Source organism: Carassius carassius, chromosome 28 (assembly GCF_963082965.1).
Source record: "Carassius carassius chromosome 28, fCarCar2.1, whole genome shotgun sequence".
In the NCBI taxonomy this organism is placed as follows: domain Eukaryota; kingdom Metazoa; phylum Chordata; class Actinopteri; order Cypriniformes; family Cyprinidae; genus Carassius; species Carassius carassius.
In genome coordinates, this window is record NC_081782.1 from 17,996,650 (window position 1) to 18,014,038 (window position 17,389).

At 47.3% G+C, this 17,389-nt stretch overlaps 15 non-coding genes across 15 annotated transcripts; all 15 read left to right on the top strand.

The window, feature by feature from the left end:
* The first annotated feature begins 8,150 nt into the window (after nucleotides 1–8,150).
* On the top strand, nucleotides 8,151–8,240 carry trnar-ucu (transfer RNA arginine (anticodon UCU)). The gene is given in 2 exon segments: nucleotides 8,151–8,187; nucleotides 8,205–8,240. It is a non-coding gene; the product is annotated as a tRNA-Arg (tRNA).
* Nucleotides 8,241–9,570: 1,330 nt separating this feature from the next.
* On the top strand, nucleotides 9,571–9,644 carry trnat-ugu (transfer RNA threonine (anticodon UGU)). The gene has a single exon. It is a non-coding gene; the product is annotated as a tRNA-Thr (tRNA).
* Nucleotides 9,645–9,824: 180 nt separating this feature from the next.
* Nucleotides 9,825–9,914, top strand: trnar-ucu (transfer RNA arginine (anticodon UCU)). The gene is given in 2 exon segments: nucleotides 9,825–9,861; nucleotides 9,879–9,914. It is a non-coding gene; the product is annotated as a tRNA-Arg (tRNA).
* A 112-nt stretch (nucleotides 9,915–10,026) lies between these two features.
* trnai-aau (transfer RNA isoleucine (anticodon AAU)) lies at nucleotides 10,027–10,100 on the top strand. The gene has a single exon. It is a non-coding gene; the product is annotated as a tRNA-Ile (tRNA).
* Nucleotides 10,101–10,577: 477 nt separating this feature from the next.
* trnat-cgu (transfer RNA threonine (anticodon CGU)) lies at nucleotides 10,578–10,651 on the top strand. The gene has a single exon. It is a non-coding gene; the product is annotated as a tRNA-Thr (tRNA).
* A 590-nt stretch (nucleotides 10,652–11,241) lies between these two features.
* Nucleotides 11,242–11,315, top strand: trnat-ugu (transfer RNA threonine (anticodon UGU)). Its single transcript has one exon. It is a non-coding gene; the product is annotated as a tRNA-Thr (tRNA).
* Nucleotides 11,316–12,911: 1,596 nt separating this feature from the next.
* Nucleotides 12,912–12,985, top strand: trnat-ugu (transfer RNA threonine (anticodon UGU)). Its single transcript has one exon. It is a non-coding gene; the product is annotated as a tRNA-Thr (tRNA).
* Nucleotides 12,986–13,165: 180 nt separating this feature from the next.
* Nucleotides 13,166–13,255, top strand: trnar-ucu (transfer RNA arginine (anticodon UCU)). Its single transcript is given in 2 exon segments — nucleotides 13,166–13,202; nucleotides 13,220–13,255. It is a non-coding gene; the product is annotated as a tRNA-Arg (tRNA).
* Nucleotides 13,256–13,369: 114 nt separating this feature from the next.
* Nucleotides 13,370–13,443, top strand: trnat-agu (transfer RNA threonine (anticodon AGU)). Its single transcript has one exon. It is a non-coding gene; the product is annotated as a tRNA-Thr (tRNA).
* Nucleotides 13,444–14,571: 1,128 nt separating this feature from the next.
* On the top strand, nucleotides 14,572–14,645 carry trnat-ugu (transfer RNA threonine (anticodon UGU)). The gene has a single exon. It is a non-coding gene; the product is annotated as a tRNA-Thr (tRNA).
* A 180-nt stretch (nucleotides 14,646–14,825) lies between these two features.
* On the top strand, nucleotides 14,826–14,915 carry trnar-ucu (transfer RNA arginine (anticodon UCU)). Its single transcript is given in 2 exon segments — nucleotides 14,826–14,862; nucleotides 14,880–14,915. It is a non-coding gene; the product is annotated as a tRNA-Arg (tRNA).
* Nucleotides 14,916–15,029: 114 nt separating this feature from the next.
* trnat-agu (transfer RNA threonine (anticodon AGU)) lies at nucleotides 15,030–15,103 on the top strand. Its single transcript has one exon. It is a non-coding gene; the product is annotated as a tRNA-Thr (tRNA).
* Nucleotides 15,104–16,231: 1,128 nt separating this feature from the next.
* On the top strand, nucleotides 16,232–16,305 carry trnat-ugu (transfer RNA threonine (anticodon UGU)). The gene has a single exon. It is a non-coding gene; the product is annotated as a tRNA-Thr (tRNA).
* Nucleotides 16,306–16,484: 179 nt separating this feature from the next.
* trnar-ucu (transfer RNA arginine (anticodon UCU)) lies at nucleotides 16,485–16,574 on the top strand. Its single transcript is given in 2 exon segments — nucleotides 16,485–16,521; nucleotides 16,539–16,574. It is a non-coding gene; the product is annotated as a tRNA-Arg (tRNA).
* A 114-nt stretch (nucleotides 16,575–16,688) lies between these two features.
* Nucleotides 16,689–16,762, top strand: trnat-agu (transfer RNA threonine (anticodon AGU)). Its single transcript has one exon. It is a non-coding gene; the product is annotated as a tRNA-Thr (tRNA).
* Nucleotides 16,763–17,389: the final 627 nt, after the last annotated feature.

The following is a 17,389-nucleotide window of genomic DNA, read 5'->3' on the forward strand; positions in this document are numbered from 1 at the left end:
TGCTCCAAATCTCCGTTAAACAAAGTAATAGCCATACCAAATCCATATGACTACCGAAAATGTGCCCAATTTGGGAGAAACTTTTGTCATTTAACAGATTTTACCAGGCCATATTTTATTGCTGAATGCCTAGGATTTTAGGAAATCCTAAATGAACAGATTATTTCTTTACACCACTCTGGGGATCATGGTGTCAGTATTCAGATATCGGTCAAAATATAAAAATTGAAAAACAAAAAGTAGTGATTCCAAAATGGTATAGCATAGATTATAAACAAGAATATAAGTGTTTCCATAAACCAAAATGAACCCAAGATATGGGTAAATTCAAAGGAAGATGTGCTATTATTTGGTATATAGATAAGAAAAATTCTTGGAAATCAGGAGTTCCTTCTAGAGCTCCAGAACTTTTAGCATTCGGAACAACTAAAGGAAGTAAGATAGTGTAATGATCCAGAACACGACATGGGATCCATAATGCAGGCTTTATTGTAAAGACTCGTAGTCGTACAGGCAATGGTCGGAACCAGCAATATCAACAGCGTGGGAAGAACAGAGAATCAAAATCCAGTAACAAGCAAGGGGTAGGCAGGCAGCAAAGGTATGTAGGAGATACCAGACAGAATCGGTAACAGGAAATCAAACACTGGTAATAACGCTCAGAAATGACAGACACAGCAAATCAAGACTTTGCGTCAAACTACTGTGAAAGTCCAGCTTATATGCACAGTCTTGATGATTGGCACCTGTGCAGGTGATCAGAGTCCAAGGACGGGGCTTATGGGAAATGTAGTGTTGTCAGTGTAAGTGAGTGAATGGATGCGTGTGTGTCAGTATTCAGGTGAGGGTGCCCTCTGCTGGCCATCAGAGGGTATCACGGGGTTCGTCTCCGTGACAGAGCCCCCCCCCTGCGAGCGACTCCTGGCGCGAGGAGGCCCACGACGTCGGGGTCTACCACGGGGTCGAGGGGCCGGTTTTCCAGGGTGTAAAAGATGAAACTCATTGATGAGATTGGGATCTAGGATGTCCTCAGAGTTTACCCATGAGCGTTCCTCTGGACCGTACCCCTCCCAGTCGACCAGATACTGTAGAATTCTGCCCCGACGTCTGGAATCGAGTAATTCCTGGACTGGGTACGCCTCCTCGCCCTCTATGATGATGGGTTGAGGGGCCTGTGCACGGGACCTCCCCTCTCCCTCGTCTCTGGGACCAGCAGCGGGCTTGAGCAGGGATACATGAAAGGTAGGAGAAATACGATATGTGTTAGGAGGTCCTAACCGGAATGAAACTGGAGTTATTTGTCTAGTGATTTGGAATGGACCCACGTACCTTGGACTCAACTTGTGGCACGGGAGCCGGAGATCCCGTGTTGAAAGCCATACCCACTGGCCAGGCTGATAATCGTGACCTGGGCGCCTTCTGCGGTCCGCTTGCTCCTTTTGCCTCCTAACAGCGTGTTGCAGGTGAACATGAGCCCGATTCCCAACCTCCTCACTGCGTGCCATCCAGTCGTTTACTGCTGGGACGTCCGTTGGTTCCCCTGACCAGGGGAACATTGGTGGTTGGAACCCCAGTACACATTTAAAGGGAGTAAGCCCGGTAGATGGTTTGATAAGGGAGTTCTGTGCGTATTCTGCCCATAGTAAGTATCGAGCCCAATCGTCCTGATTCTGGTTGCAATGAGCTCTGAGGAAACGGTTTAGCTCTTGGTTGAGCCTCTCTACCTGTCCGTTCGCTTGAGGGTGATACCGAGAGGTGAGGCTGACATTATTCAAAGCCCTGAACATTGTTCAGGCGGGAGATTGTTTAGATGCTTTGTTAATATTACAGTTATTGCATTGCTGTATGTAAGTAGCTGTGTCCTTGTGCAGTGATTCCCACCAGAAGCGGTTCTCCAGTTGATTGATGGTGGCAGTGATACCTGGGTGACCGGATGATGATGGCAGTGAACTTGGCTGATGACCTGGTCATGAAGATTTTCAGGAACGAAGATTCTATCGGCTGGACAGGCTACTGGGCTCTCGTTCTGCTCCCTGTATTGTTGGAGCAGAGTCATGATATCCCATTGAATGGGAGCAACCACCACATGGAACAGTAAGATGGGTTCTGTAGCAGGTTGAATGTTCTCCTCCTCGAACTGACGTGACAGAGCATCTGCCTTAGTGTTCTTGGAGCCGGGTCGGTAAGTTACCGAGAAGTCGAATCTTGTGAAGAACAGAGACCATCTAGCTTGACGGGGATTCAGGCGTTTGCCGGTGCGTAAGTACTCCAGGTTCTTGTGATCCGTTAGTACAGTGAACGGATGTGTGGCTCCCTCTAGCCAGTGCCTCCACTCCTCAAAGGCTGCCTTCATGGCAAGAAGTTCCTGATCCCCCACACTGTAGTTGCGCTCTGCCGAGTTGAGTTTCCTAGAATAGAAGGCACATGGATGAAGTTTAGCGGCAGGCTCTGGGCGTTATGACAGGATAGCTCATTTTGCCTGTGTTGGATGTGTCCACCTCGACAATGAAAGGCAATGAGGGGTCAGGGTGACAGAGGATGGGCGCGTTACTAAATCGTTGTTTCAGGGTTTGGAAAGCTTTGTGAGTGGAATCTGACCATTGGAGTCGATGAGTTCCCTTCTTGACCAGTGAGGTGAGCGGGGCGACAACAGTGCTGAAGTTCCTAATGAATCTTCTATAAAAGTTTGCGAATCCCAGAAATCGTTGCAGTTCCTTGAGGGTTGTGGGTTCAGGCCAGTTGAGCATGGCGTTGACCTTCTTCTCGTCCATGGCTACTCCTCCTGGACTGATGATGTACCCTAGGAAAGTGGTGGAAGTTGTATGGAATTCGCATTTCTCAGCCTTGTCGTACAACTGGTATTGAATGAGGCGTTGGAGAACTGCTCGGACGTGTTGTATGTGTTCAGGAAGGGTGTTAGAGAAGATCAGGATATCATCGAAGTATACGATCACAGATATGTTCAGCATGTCTCTGAAAACCTCGTTAATAAATGATTGAAATACAGATGGACTATTAGCCAGTCCGAACGGCATCACAAAATACTCATAGTGTCCAGTGGTAGTGGAGAACGCGGTCTTCCATTCATCTCCCTCCCTGATGCGAATGAGATTATAGGCGCACCTCAGGTCCAGTTTGGTGTAGTATTGGGCGGTGCGAAGTTGTTCGAGGGCTGAAGGAACCAACGGAAGCGGGTATCAGAATTTTACCATCATTTCATTTAGTCCATGATAATCGATGCAGGGACGGAGGCCACCATCCTTGTTTTTTACAAAGAAGAACCCGGATGAAGCAGGGGATGTGGATGGTCTGATGAACCCTTTCTGGAGCTCTTCCTTGATGTAATCATTCATGGCGTCTGACTCTGGTTGAGACAGTGGGAAGATGCGACCCTTTGGAGGAGAATGCCCTGGCAGAAGATCGATGGCACAGTCATCTTTGCGATGAGGAGGTAAGGTGTTGGCTTGTTTCTTACTGAAGGCCTCCAGAAGATCTGCATATTCCTCTGGTAGATCGGGAATGGACTCTTGAACGGAGGTAAGTGACACGGAACAGACAGGAATAGGTTTGACCAGGGAAAGACAGTTCTGTTGACAGTAATTGCTCCACTTCACCACTTGACCCTCTCTCCATGAGATCTGGGGGTTATGCAGACATAGCCTGGGTAATCCAAGAATCACGGATGTGTGAGATGTGGGAAGGATGTAGAATTGGATTCTCTCCTTGTGCAGTAAGCCAGCCGCCATTATGACTTTGCGGGTGAGGTGAGTGATGGATCCTGAACCCAGTGGACGACCATCTATTGTCTCCACTGAGAGAGAGGTAGAGCATGGAATGAGTTGAATGTTACACCTCTGAGCAAACTCTTCAGAAATGAAATTGCCTGCAGCCCCGGAATCGAGTAAGGCAGAGGTGATAACTTGTCTGTTGTTAATCCAAAACTCAACGGGAATGCTTACACTCTGGGTTTCACACATGGAAGTGAGAGGAGTACTCACCGAGCGTTGGGAGAAGGTAGAGGTACGAGTGGGGCAGTGGTTGCGTTGATGGCCAGGCAGTCCACAATACATGCATAACCTATTGGACATACGTCGATCTCTTTCCTCCGTAGATAAGTGGTAAGTATTGACCTGCATGGGTTCAGTAGATTCCTGAGAGGGCAAGGGTGCTGAATGCTCAGTGCGACGGGAGTTGGGTCGCCGGGCACGTTGCAGATTATCAATGGATATGGTCAGTTCGATGAAGCTGCTGAGATCTCTGCCCTCGTCTCTGCATGCTAGTTCCATTTGCAGATCATAATTGAGCCCCTTGCGGAAGAGTACTTTTAATGTGTAGCTCACCCAGTTAGTTTGTGCAGCCAGAGTGCGAAATCGTAGAGCATAATCCGCCGCCGTCATTCTGCCTTGTGACAACTCCAATAAGCGATCTCCAGCTCCTTTTCCCTCCTTAGGATGATCGAAAACTGCCCGGAACTGTTGTAGGAAATCCTGAAAGGAGGTAAATGCAGATCCATAGGAACCCCACACGGACGTAAACCATTCTAGTGATTTCTCAGTCAATAATGAACAAACAAAGGCGATCTTCCCAGTATCCGTAGTATACAGTGAGGGCTGCTGTTCCACAAACAGAGAGCATTGTAATAGAAATCCCTTACACTTGCTGGCGTCACCGTTGTATTTATCCAGGAAAGCAAGACGGGGAGTGGCCTGAGATGGCGTTCCTGCCGCGTGGGCAATGGCGGATACCTTCGGCGTTGGTGTGGCGGCGGGAGCTGTGTGGAGATTCTGCATGGTCTTGACGAGTTCCTCTGTGATCGATGTCAGTCGATTCAGCTGAAACTGATTGGCCGCAATCTGACTGGCTTGGGCCGCCAAGGTGGTGTGAAGACCTTCAAAAGCCGCCGGATCTTGTTGTGGCCAAGTCTTCTGTAATGATCCAGAACACGACATGGGATCCATAATGCAGGCTTTATTGTAAAGACTCGTAGTCGTACATGCAATGGTCGAAACCAGCAATATCAACAGCGTGGGAAGAACAGAGAATCAAAATCCAGTAACAAGCAAGGGGTCGGTAGGCAGGCAGCAAAGGTACGCAGGAGATAACAGACAGAATCGGTAACAGAAAATCAAACACGGGTAATAACGCTCAGAAATGACAGAAACAGCAAATCAAGACTTCGCGTCAAACTACTGTGAAAGTCCAGCTTATATGCACATATAATGATATGTTGATGATTGGCACCTGTGCAGGTGATCAGAGTCCAAGGACGGGGCTTATGGGAAATGTAGTGTTGTCAGTGTAAGTGAGTGAATGGATGCGTGTGTGTCAGTATTCAGGTGAGGGTGCCCTCTGCTGGCCATCAGAGGGAATCACGGGGTTCGTCTCCGTGACAGATAGCACCTGAAAAATGTGAAAATCAAACTATAGCCTTACCTCCAATAGAAATTTATGAAGACCAATCATTAACAATAGCAGATTTCTTTTGGATCTGTGGAAATGAAATATTATTGCCTTCTTTACCAGTTGGATGGAAAGGTATATGTGTAAGAGTAAGATTACTTCAAGAAGTTAGCATGGCACAATGGGGAACAGAACAGAGCACGAACAAGGAAGACAATAGAACTAAAAGAGGATATGAGGCAGATCCCAATGTATATTTAGACTCAATTGGACAGCCAAGAGAAATTCCTAATAAATTCAAGGCAAGAAATCCTGGTTTGGATCACACCAAACAAAAATACAGAGTGGATTAATTATATTTATTATAATCAACAAAGATTCATTAATTATACTGATGAGGCGTTAACCTTATTAGGCGACCAAGTGCATGCAACAAGTAGAATGACAAGACAAAACAGACAGGCTCTTAATTGGCTCTTGGCAGACAAGGGAGGAGTTTGTGTTATGTTTGGAGATCAATGTTGTACATTTATCCCAAATAACATCGCCCCTGGAGGAGCTTTCAGTGAAGTTATGACAAAAATTTTAAAATTAAGAAATGAAGTTACAGCAAATGCCGGAAGAGACCAACATATTTGGGATTGGATTGATGTGAAATTTGGAGCATGGGGAGCATGGTTTGTTAAACTAGGAATGTTTTTAGGAGTTGCCATATTATTAGGAGGATTATTATTTTGCTGTGTATTACCTTTATTAAGATCATTAATCGTCAATGCTACTGTTAAGCAAATGGAAGTGATAAAAGTACCGAATAATCAACAAAGGATCACTGAAAGGAGTCTGGAGGAATATTATGAAGAATGGCTAAACAAACTGAACTTAAATGAGCAAACTTTTGATGATAGTTCTATTGACTCTAACGAGGATGATGAAGATGTCTAAAGGTAAACCATACCCTGGATAGAAGTGCCAGTTTAACTTCGGCCCAGGGAGGCTCTCTACGATACAAAAAGTATCTGAGCTGAAGATCAACTTTTATAATCTTGTGATATTCAATTATTGATGTAATGTATGTATTTTATGCCTTTTATACATAACTGTGATAACCACAGGCAAATGCTGGACCAATTGCACGCTCACGCTTATAACATTGTGTACTATTACAGAAGGAATTGGGGAGACTGGATCTTTTACTCCCTCCTCGTCAAATTAGGAGAGAGATGTTTGGTCCAGTAATCCCTCAGAGTGGAAATTTATGATCTAGTCACTGGTGATAATACAATGTGACTTATTTAGTCACTAGGTAGTGTAACAAATATGACTGGATTATGGAGTAGCACTCTGGATAAGAATAATCAAATGTGAGACTTATTAAGTCTCAAAGGGGAGATAGAAAATAGGCTCATTTTCCAACTCCCCTAGAGTTAAACAGTTGATTTACTGTTTTAAAATCCCTTTAGCCATCTCCGGGTCTGGCTGTAGCTGCCCAGAGTCATCTCAACAATGCAGCATGGCTCAACTGGTCAAAGAGCTTGCCTTGCAAACAAGTGATCCTTGGTTTAGGACTGCTGCAAGCCTGGAAGGAGCTACTGCATGTGGCGCAGAGTGTAGCGCATTGGACCATTAGTCTACGGTTTGAGGCAATATTAAATTTGTGGGTTTGAGTCAAAACAGATTGGTGACTTCTGGCCTTTCGTTTATCATTAAATTGCACGCTTATGCCCTCGGGCAACAGAAAGTTGTGAAAAATCTCATAAGCTGACCAGCCCGTGGACCTTTGTCCTCACTGCTGGATATTTTGATAAACTTACACACCATCTGAGTGCTCTGCTTGGTGCTGTGGCTTAGTTGGTTAAAGCGTCTGTCTCATAAACAGGAGATCCTGGATTCAAATCCTAGCGGTGCCTTCAGTATCCCTTGTGTGCCTCAAGCATGTGCTTTTCTGAGATCGGACTGCAAACAGGGATAGCAAAGGCAGCAGGCAATTCCATTTCCAAATCAGATCCTGATAATGCTGATGCTCTTTTGAACAGGTCAACAGTTGCTGACAGGCTCTGTGGCACAATAGATAGCAAACTGGACTTCTAGACTGCCAGATGAGGGCATTCAAAGGTTAACTAATGGCACTTGGCCAACAATCCCAGAGGCTAGCTGGCCACCCCGAATCAGTTGTCAAAAAAAACATTTTGGGCTGTGCAGAGCCTGGCCGTTGGCCTCTTATCTGGATGCTTTAATCCTCTAAGTGCCGCTCCCTGGGAGAGTGTGTGCAGGTTGGCGCCGTGGCTTAGTTGGTTAAAGCTTGTGTCGTAAATAGGACATACTGAATTCAAATCCCAGCACTGTCTTTGCTGGTAATCAAACACCACCTTGGGTTGTGTGGTTTTGCTTTGCGCAATCAGGCGGTACAGAGGAGCGTCAGAGCAGCATGCAATTTCATTTGTCAACCACCCCTCAGCTGCTTCCGAAGAATTTTGACCCAAGTCAACTATACAGCAAGGCGCCGTGGCTTAGCTGGTCAAAGCGCTTGTCTTGAAAACAGGAGATCCTGGGTTCGATTCCCAGCGGTTCCTTTTAACAGGTGGCTCTGCTCTGTGGGTTCTTTCTTGGAAAGGAAGCCCTTACACATCCTCCACTTTTCCAACCACATACCAATTGCAGAGAGACCCACATATCTTGTCCTTCCCGCTCCCCAAATGCCTGAACTCAATTCAACGGACTGGCACAAGCCAGGAAAAAAAAGCTCCACATATGGCTCTGTGGCGCAATGGATAGCGCATTGGACTTCTAGACTGCCAGATGAGGCCATTCAAAGGTTGTGGGTTCGAGTCCCACCAGTGTCGTTACTTTTGGCATTCTGTTAATGGCGCTTGGCCAACAAACACTTATTCTCTCTGGCCACCCCTCCAGAGTTATAAAACTCTAAGTCTCACTTTCTTACTTGGTACATGCAAGTTTTTGCTGTGGCTTAGTTGGTTAAAGCACCTGTCTAGTAAACAGGAGATCCTGGGTTCGAATCCAATCGGTGCCTTTGCTGGTGATCAAGTGCTGCCTTGGGCTGTGAGGTTTTGCTCTCTGTAAAAAGGGGGTGCAGAGGAGTGCTAGAGCAGCATGCAATTTAATTTGCGAACCACCCCTCAGATGCTGCCGAAGAATGCTGCCCAGAGTCATCTCAGCAATGCAGCATGGCTCAGCTGGTCAAAGAGCTTGCCTTGCAAACACGTGATCCTTGGTTTAGGACTGCTGCAAGCCTGGAAGGAGCTACTGCATGTGGCGCAGAGTGTAGTGCATTGGACTATTAGTCTGCGGTTTGACGCGATATGAAGTTTGTGGGTTTGAGTCAAAACAGATTGGTGACTTCTGGCCTTTTGTTTATCATTAAATTGCACGCTTATGCCCTCGGGCAACAGAAAGTTGTGAAAAATCTCATAAGCTGACCAGCCCGTGGACCTTTGTCCTCACTGCTGGATATTTTGATAAACTTACTCACCATCTGAGTGCTCTGCTTGGTGCTGTGGCTTAGTTGGTTAAAGCGTCTGTCTCTAGTAAACAGGAGATCCTGGATTCATATCCCAGTGGTGCCTTCAGTATCCCTTGTGTGCCTCAAGCATGTGCTTTTCTGAGATCGGACTGCAAACAGGGATAGCAAAGGCAGCAGGCAATTCCATTTCCAAATCAGATCCTGAAAATGCTGATGCTCTTTTGAACAGGTCAACAGTTGCTGACAGGCTCTGTGGCACAATAGATAGCAAACTGGACTTCTAGACTGCCAGATGAGGGCATTCAAAGGTTAACTAATGGAACTTGGCCAACAATCCTAGAGGCTAGCTGGCCACCCCAAATCAGTTGTCAAAAAAAACATTTTGGGCTGTGCAGAGCCTGGCCGTTGGCCTATTATCTGGATGCTTTAATCCTCTAAGTGCCGCTCCCTGGGAGAGTGTGTGCAGGTTGGCGCCGTGGCTTAGTTGGTTAAAGCTTGTGTCTTAAATAGGACATACTGAATTCAAATCCCAGCACTGTCTTTGCTGGTAATCAAACACCACCTTGGGTTGTGTGGTTTTGCTTTGCGCAATCAGGCGGTACAGAGGAGCGTCAGAGCAGCATGCGATTTCATTTGTCAACCACCCCTCAGCTGCTGCTGAAGAATTCTGACCCAAGTCAACAATACAGCAAGGCGCCGTGGCTTAGCTTGTCAAAGCGCTTGTCTTGTAAACAGGAGATCCTGGGTTCGATTCCCAGCGGTTCCTTTTAACAGGTGGCACTGCTCTGTGGGTTCTTTCTTGGAAAGAAAGCCCTTACAGATCCTTCACTTTTCCAATCACATACCAATTGCAGAGAGACCCACATATCTTGTCCTTCCCGCTCCCCAAATGCCTGAACTCAATTCAACGGACTGGCACAAGCCAGGAAAAAAAAGCTCCACACATGGCTCTGTGGTGCAATGGATAGCGCATTGGACTTCTAGACTGCCAGATGAGGCCATTCAAAGGTTGTGGGTTCGAGTCCCACCAGAGGTGTTACTTTTGGCATTCTGTTAATGGCGCTTGACCAACAAACACATATGCTCTCTGGCCACCCCTCCAGTTATAAAACTCTAAGTCTCACTTTCTTACTGGGTACATGCAAGTTGGTGCTGTGGCTTAGTTGGTTTAAGCGCCTGTCTAATAAACAGGAGATCCTGGGTTCGAATCCCAGCGGTGCCTTTGCTGGTGATCAAGTGCTGCCTTGGGCTTTGAGGTTTTGCTCTCCGTAAAAAGGGGGTGCAGAGGAGTGCTAGAGCAGCATGCAATTTAATTTGCGAACCACCCCTCAGATGCTGCCGAAGAATGCTGCCCAGAGTCATCTCAGCAATGCAGCATGGCTCAACTGGTCAAAGAGCTTGCCTTGCAAACAAGTGATCCTTGGTTTAGGACTGCTGCAAGCCTGGAAGGAGCTACTGCATGTGGCGCAGAGTGTAGCGCATTGGACTATTAGTCTGCGGTTTAAGGCAATATTAAATTTGTGGGTTTGAGTCAAAACAGATTGGTGACTTCTGGCCTTTTGTTTATCATTAAATTGCACGCTTATGCCCTCGGGCAACAGAAAGTTGTGAAAAATCTCATAAGCTGACCAGCCCTTGGACCTTTGTCCTCACCGCTGGATGTTTTGATCAACTTACTCACCCTCCCAGTGCTCTGCTTGGTGCCGTGGCTTAGTTGGTTAAAGCGTCTGTCTCGTAAACAGGAGGTCCTGGGTTCAAATCCCAGTGGTGCTTTCAGTATCCCTTGTGTGCCTCAAGCATGTGCTTTTCTGAGATCGGACTGCAAACAGGGATAGCAAAGGCAGCAGGCAATTCCATTTCCAAATCAGATCCTGATAATGCTGATGCTCTTTTGAACAGGTCAACAGTTGCTAACAGGCTCTGTGGCACAATAGATAGCAAACTGGACTTCTAGACTGCCAGATGAGGGCATTCAAAGGTTAACTAATGGCACTTGGCCAACAATCCCAGAGGCTAGCTGGCCACCCCGAATAAGTTGTCAAAAAAAAACATTTTGGGCTGTGCAGAGCCTGGCCGTTGGCCTCTTATCTGGATGCTTTAATCCTCTAAGTGCCGCTCCCTGGGAGAGTGTGTGCAGGTTGGCGCCGTGGCTTAGTTGGTTAAAGCTTGTGTCGTAAATAGGACATACTGAATTCAAATCCCAGCACTGTCTTTGCTGGTAATCAAACACCACCTTGGGTTGTGTGGTTTTGCTTTGCGCAATCAGGCGGTACAGAGGAGCGTCAGAGCAGCATGCGATTTCATTTGTCAACCACCCCTCAGCTGCTGCCGAAGAATTCTGACCCAAGTCAACATTACAGCAAGGCGCCGTGGCTTAGCTGGTCAAAGCGCTTGTCTTGTAAACAGGAGATCCTGGGTTCGATTCCCAGCGGTGCCTTTTAACAGGTGGCTCTGCTCTGTGGGTCCTTTCTTGGAAAGGAAGCCCTTACAGATCCTCCACTTTTCCAACCACAAACCAATTGCAGAGAGACCCACATATCTTGTCCTTCCTACTCCCCAAATGCCTGAACTCAATTCAACGAACTGGCACAAGCCAGGAAAAAACACTCCACACATGTCTCTGTGGAGCAATGGATAGCGCATTGGACTTCTAGACTGCCAGATGAGGCCATTTAAAGGTTGTGGGTTCGAGTCCCACCGGAGTCGTTACATTTGGCATTCTGTTAATGGCGCTTGGCCAACAAACACATATTCTCTCTGGCCACCCCTCCAGAGTTATAAAACTCTAAGTCTCACTTTCTTAGTGGGTACATGCAAGTTGGTGCTGTGGCTTAGTTGGTTAAAGCGCCTATCTAGTAAACAGGAGATCCTTGTTTTGAATCCCAGCGGTGCCTTTGCTGGTGATCAAGTGCCGCCTTGGGCTGTGAGGTTTTGCTCTCTGTAAAAGGGGGTGCAGAGGAGTGCTAGAGCAGCATGCAATTTAATTTACGAACCACCCCTCAGATGCTGCCGAAGAATGCTGCCCAGAGTCATCTCAGCAATGCAGCATGGCTCAGCTGGTCAAAGAGCTTGCCTTGCAAACACGTGATCCTTGGTTTAGGACTGCTGCAAGCCTGGAAGGAGCTACTGCATGTGGCGCAGAGTGTAGTGCATTGGACTATTAGTCTGCGGTTTGAGACCATATGAAGTTTGTGGGTTTGAGTCAAAACAGATTTGTGACTTCTGGCCTTTCGTTTATCATTAAATTGCACGCTTATGCCCTCGGGCAACAGAAAGTTGTGAAAAATCTCATAAGCTTACCAGCCCGTGGACCTTTGTCCTCACTGCTGGATATTTTGATAAACTTACTCACCATCTGAGTGCTCTGCTTGGTGCTGTGGCGTAGTTGGTTAAAGCGTCTGTCTCGTAAACAGGAGATCCTGGGTTCAAATCCCAGTGGTGCTTTCAGTATCCCTTGTGTGCCTCAAGCATGTGCTTTTCTGAGATCGGACTGCAAACAGGGATAGCAAAGGCAGCAGGCAATTCCATTTCCAAATCAGATCCTGATAATGCTGATGCTCTTTTGAACAGGTCAACAGTTGCTAACAGGCTCTGTGGCACAATATATAGAAAACTGGACTTCTAGACTGCCAGATGAGGGCATTCAAAGGTTAACTAATGGCACTTGGCCAACAATCCCAGAGGCTAGCTGGCCACCCCGAATCAGTTGTCAAAAAAAACATTTTGGGCTGTGCAGAGCCTGGCCGTTGGCCTCTTATCTGGATGCTTTAATTCTCTAAGTGCCGCTCCCTGGGAGAGTGTGTGCAGGTTGACGCCGTGGCTTAGTTGGTTAAAGCTTGTGTCGTAAATCGGACATACTGAATTCAAATCCCAGCACTTTCTTTGCTGGTAATCAAACACCACCTTGGGTTGTGTGGTTTTGCTTTGCTCAATCAGGCGGTACAGAGGAGCGTCAGAGCAGCATGCGATTTCATTTGTCAACCACCCCTCAGCTGCTGCCGAAGAATTCTGACCCAAGTCAACAATACAGCAAGGCGCCGTGGCTTAGCTGGTCAAAGCGCTTGTCTTGTAAACAGGAGATCCTGGGTTCGATTCCCAGCGGTTCCTTTTAACAGGTGGCTCTGCTCTGTGGGTTCTTTCTTGGAAAGGAAGCCCTTACAGATCCTCCACTTTTCCAACCACATACCAATTGCAGAGAGACCCACATATCTTGTCCTTCCCGCTCCCCAAATGCCTGAACTCAATTCAACGGACTGGCACAAGCCAGGAAAAAAAAGCTCCACACATGGCTCTGTGGCGCAATGGATAGCGCATTGGACTTCTAGACTGCCAAATGAGGCCATTCAAAGGTTGTGGGTTCGAAACCCACCAGAGTCGTTACTTTTGGCATTCTGTTAATGGCGGTTGGCCAACAAACACATATTTTCTCTGGCCACCCCTCCAGAGTTATAAACCTCTAAGTCTCACTTTCTTACTGGGTACACGCAAGTTGGTGCTGTGGCTTAGTTGGTTAAAGCGCCTGTCTAGTAAACAGGAGATCCTGGGTTCGAATCCCAGCGGTGCCTTTGCTGGTGATCAAGTGCCGCCTTGGGCTGTAAGGTTTTGCTCTCTGTAAAAAGGGGGTGCAGAGGAGTGCTAGAACAGCATGCAATTTGATTTGCGAACCACCCCTGAGATGCTGCCCAGAGTCATCTCAGCAATGCAGCATGGCTCAGCTGGTCAAAGAGCTTGCCTTGCAAACACGTGATCCTTGGTTTAGGACTGCTGCAAGCCTGGAAGGAGCTACTGCATGTGGCGCAGAGTGTAGTGCATTGGACTATTAGTCTGCGGTTTGACACCATATGAAGTTTGTGGGTTTGAGTCAAAACAGATTGGTGACTTCTGGCCTTTCGTTTATCATTAAATTGCACTCTTATGCCCTCGTGCAACAGAAAGTTGTGAAAAATCTCATAAGCTGACCAGCCCGTGGACATTTGTCCTCACTGCTGGATATTTTGATAAACTTACTCACCATCTGAGTGCTCTGCTTGGTGCTGTGACTTAGTTGGTTAAAGCGTCTGTCTCGTTAACAGGAGATCCTGGATTCAAATCCCAGCGGTGCCTTCAGTATCCCTTGTGTGCCTCAAGCATGTGCTTTTCTGAGATCGGACTGCAAACAGGGATAGCAAAGGCAGCAGGCAGTTCCATTTCCAAATCAGATCCTGATAATGCTGACGCTCTTTTGAACAGGTCAACAGTTGCTGACAGGCTCTGTGGCACAATAGATAGCAAACTGGACTTCTAGACTGCCAGAAGAGGGCATTCAAAGGTTAACTAATGGCACTTGGCCAACAATCCCAGAGGCTAGCTGGCCACCCCGAATAAGATGTCAAAAAAAAACATTTTGGGCTGTGCAGAGCCTGGCCGTTGGCCTCTTATCTGGATGCTTTAATCCTCTAAGTGCCGCTCCCTGGGAGAGTGTGTGCAGGTTGGCGCCGTGGCTTAGTTGGTTAAAGCTTGTGTCGTAAATAGGACATACTGAATTCAAATCCCAGCACTGTCTTTGCTGGTAATCAAACACCACCTTGGGTTGTGTGGTTTTGCTTTGCGCAATCAGGCGGTACAGAGGAGCGTCAGAGCAGCATGCGATTTCATTTGTCAACCACCCCTCAGCTGCTGCCGAAGAATTCTGACCCAAGTCAACAATACAGCAAGGCGCCGTGGCTTAGCTGGTCAAAGCGCTTGTCTTGTAAACAGGAGATCCTGGGTTCGATTCCCAGCAGTGCCTTTTAACAGGTGGCTCTGCTCTGTGGGTTCTTTCTTGGAAAGGAAGCCCTTACAGATCCTCCACTTTTCCAACCACATACCAATTGCAGAGAGACCCACATATCTTGTCCTTCCCGCTCCCCAAATGCCTGAACTCAATTCAACGGACTGGCACAAGCCAGGAAAAAAAAGCTCCACACATGGCTCTGTGGCGCAATGGATAGCGCATTGGACTTCTAGACTGCCAAATGAGGCCATTCAAAGGTTGTGGGTTCGAAACCCACCAGAGTCGTTACTTTTGGCATTCTGTTAATGGCGGTTGGCCAACAAACACATATTTTCTCTGGCCACCCCTCCAGAGTTATAAACCTCTAAGTCTCACTTTCTTACTGGGTACACGCAAGTTGGTGCTGTGGCTTAGTTGGTTAAAGCGCCTGTCTAGTAAACAGGAGATCCTGGGTTCGAATCCCAGCGGTGCCTTTGCTGGTGATCAAGTGCCGCCTTGGGCTGTAAGGTTTTGCTCTCTGTAAAAAGGGGGTGCAGAGGAGTGCTAGAACAGCATGCAATTTGATTTGCGAACCACCCCTGAGATGCTGCCCAGAGTCATCTCAGCAATGCAGCATGGCTCAGCTGGTCAAAGAGCTTGCCTTGCAAACACGTGATCCTTGGTTTAGGACTGCTGCAAGCCTGGAAGGAGCTACTGCATGTGGCGCAGAGTGTAGTGCATTGGACTATTAGTCTGCGGTTTGACACCATATGAAGTTTGTGGGTTTGAGTCAAAACAGATTGGTGACTTCTGGCCTTTCGTTTATCATTAAATTGCACTCTTATGCCCTCGTGCAACAGAAAGTTGTGAAAAATCTCATAAGCTGACCAGCCCGTGGACATTTGTCCTCACTGCTGGATATTTTGATAAACTTACTCACCATCTGAGTGCTCTGCTTGGTGCTGTGACTTAGTTGGTTAAAGCGTCTGTCTCGTTAACAGGAGATCCTGGATTCAAATCCCAGCGGTGCCTTCAGTATCCCTTGTGTGCCTCAAGCATGTGCTTTTCTGAGATCGGACTGCAAACAGGGATAGCAAAGGCAGCAGGCAGTTCCATTTCCAAATCAGATCCTGATAATGCTGACGCTCTTTTGAACAGGTCAACAGTTGCTGACAGGCTCTGTGGCACAATAGATAGCAAACTGGACTTCTAGACTGCCAGAAGAGGGCATTCAAAGGTTAACTAATGGCACTTGGCCAACAATCCCAGAGGCTAGCTGGCCACCCCGAATAAGATGTCAAAAAAAAACATTTTGGGCTGTGCAGAGCCTGGCCGTTGGCCTCTTATCTGGATGCTTTAATCCTCTAAGTGCCGCTCCCTGGGAGAGTGTGTGCAGGTTGGCGCCGTGGCTTAGTTGGTTAAAGCTTGTGTCGTAAATAGGACATACTGAATTCAAATCCCAGCACTGTCTTTGCTGGTAATCAAACACCACCTTGGGTTGTGTGGTTTTGCTTTGCGCAATCAGGCGGTACAGAGGAGCGTCAGAGCAGCATGCGATTTCATTTGTCAACCACCCCTCAGCTGCTGCCGAAGAATTCTGACCCAAGTCAACAATACAGCAAGGCGCCGTGGCTTAGCTGGTCAAAGCGCTTGTCTTGTAAACAGGAGATCCTGGGTTCGATTCCCAGCGGTGCCTTTTAACAGGTGGCTCTGCTCTGTGGGTTCTTTCTTGGAAAGGAAGCCCTTACAGATCCTCCACTTTTCCAACCACAAACCAATTGCAGAGAGACCCACATATCTTGTCCTTCCTACTCCCCAAATGCCTGAACTCAATTCAACGAACTGGCACAAGCCAGGAAAAAACACTCCACACATGTCTCTGTGGCGCAATGGATAGCGCATTGGACTTCTAAACTGCCAGATGAGGCCATTTAAAGGTTGTGGGTTCGAGTCCCACCGGAGTCGTTTCATTTGGCATTCTGTTAATGGCGCTTGGCCAACAAACACATATTCTCTCTGGCCACCCCTCCAGAGTTATAAAACTCTAAGTCTCACTTTCTTAATGGGTACATGCAAGTTGGTGCTGTGGCTTAGTTGGTTAAAGCGCCTATCTAGTAAACAGGAGATCCTGGGTTTGAATCCCAGCGGTGCCTTTGCTGGTGATCAAGTGCTGCCTTGGGCTGTGAGGTTTTGCTCTCTGTAAAAGGGGGTGCAGAGGAGTGCTAGAGCAGCATGCAATTTAATTACGAACCACCCCTCAGATGCTGCCGAAGAATGCTGCCCAGAGTCATCTCAGCAATGCAGCATGGCTCAGCTGGTCAAAGAGCTTGCCTTGCAAACACGTGATCCTTGGTTTAGGACTGCTGCAAGCCTGGAAGGAGCTACTGCATGTGGCGCAGAGTGTAGTGCATTGGACTATTAGTCTGCGGTTTGAGACCATATGAAGTTTGTGGGTTTGAGTCAAAACAGATTTGTGACTTCTGGCCTTTCGTTTATCATTAAATTGCACGCTTATGCCCTCGGGCAACAGAAAGTTGTGAAAAATCTCATAAGCTCATAAGGTTGGCGCCGTGGCTTAGTTGGTTAAAGCTTGTGTCGTAAATCGGACATACTGAATTCAAATCCCAGCACTGTCTTTGCTGGTAATCAAACACCACCTTGGGTTGTGTGGTTTGCTTTGCGCAATCAGGCGGTACAGAGGAGCGTCAGAGCAGCATGCGATTTCATTTGTCAACCACCCCTCAGCTGCTGCCGAAGAATTCTGACCCAAGTCAACGATA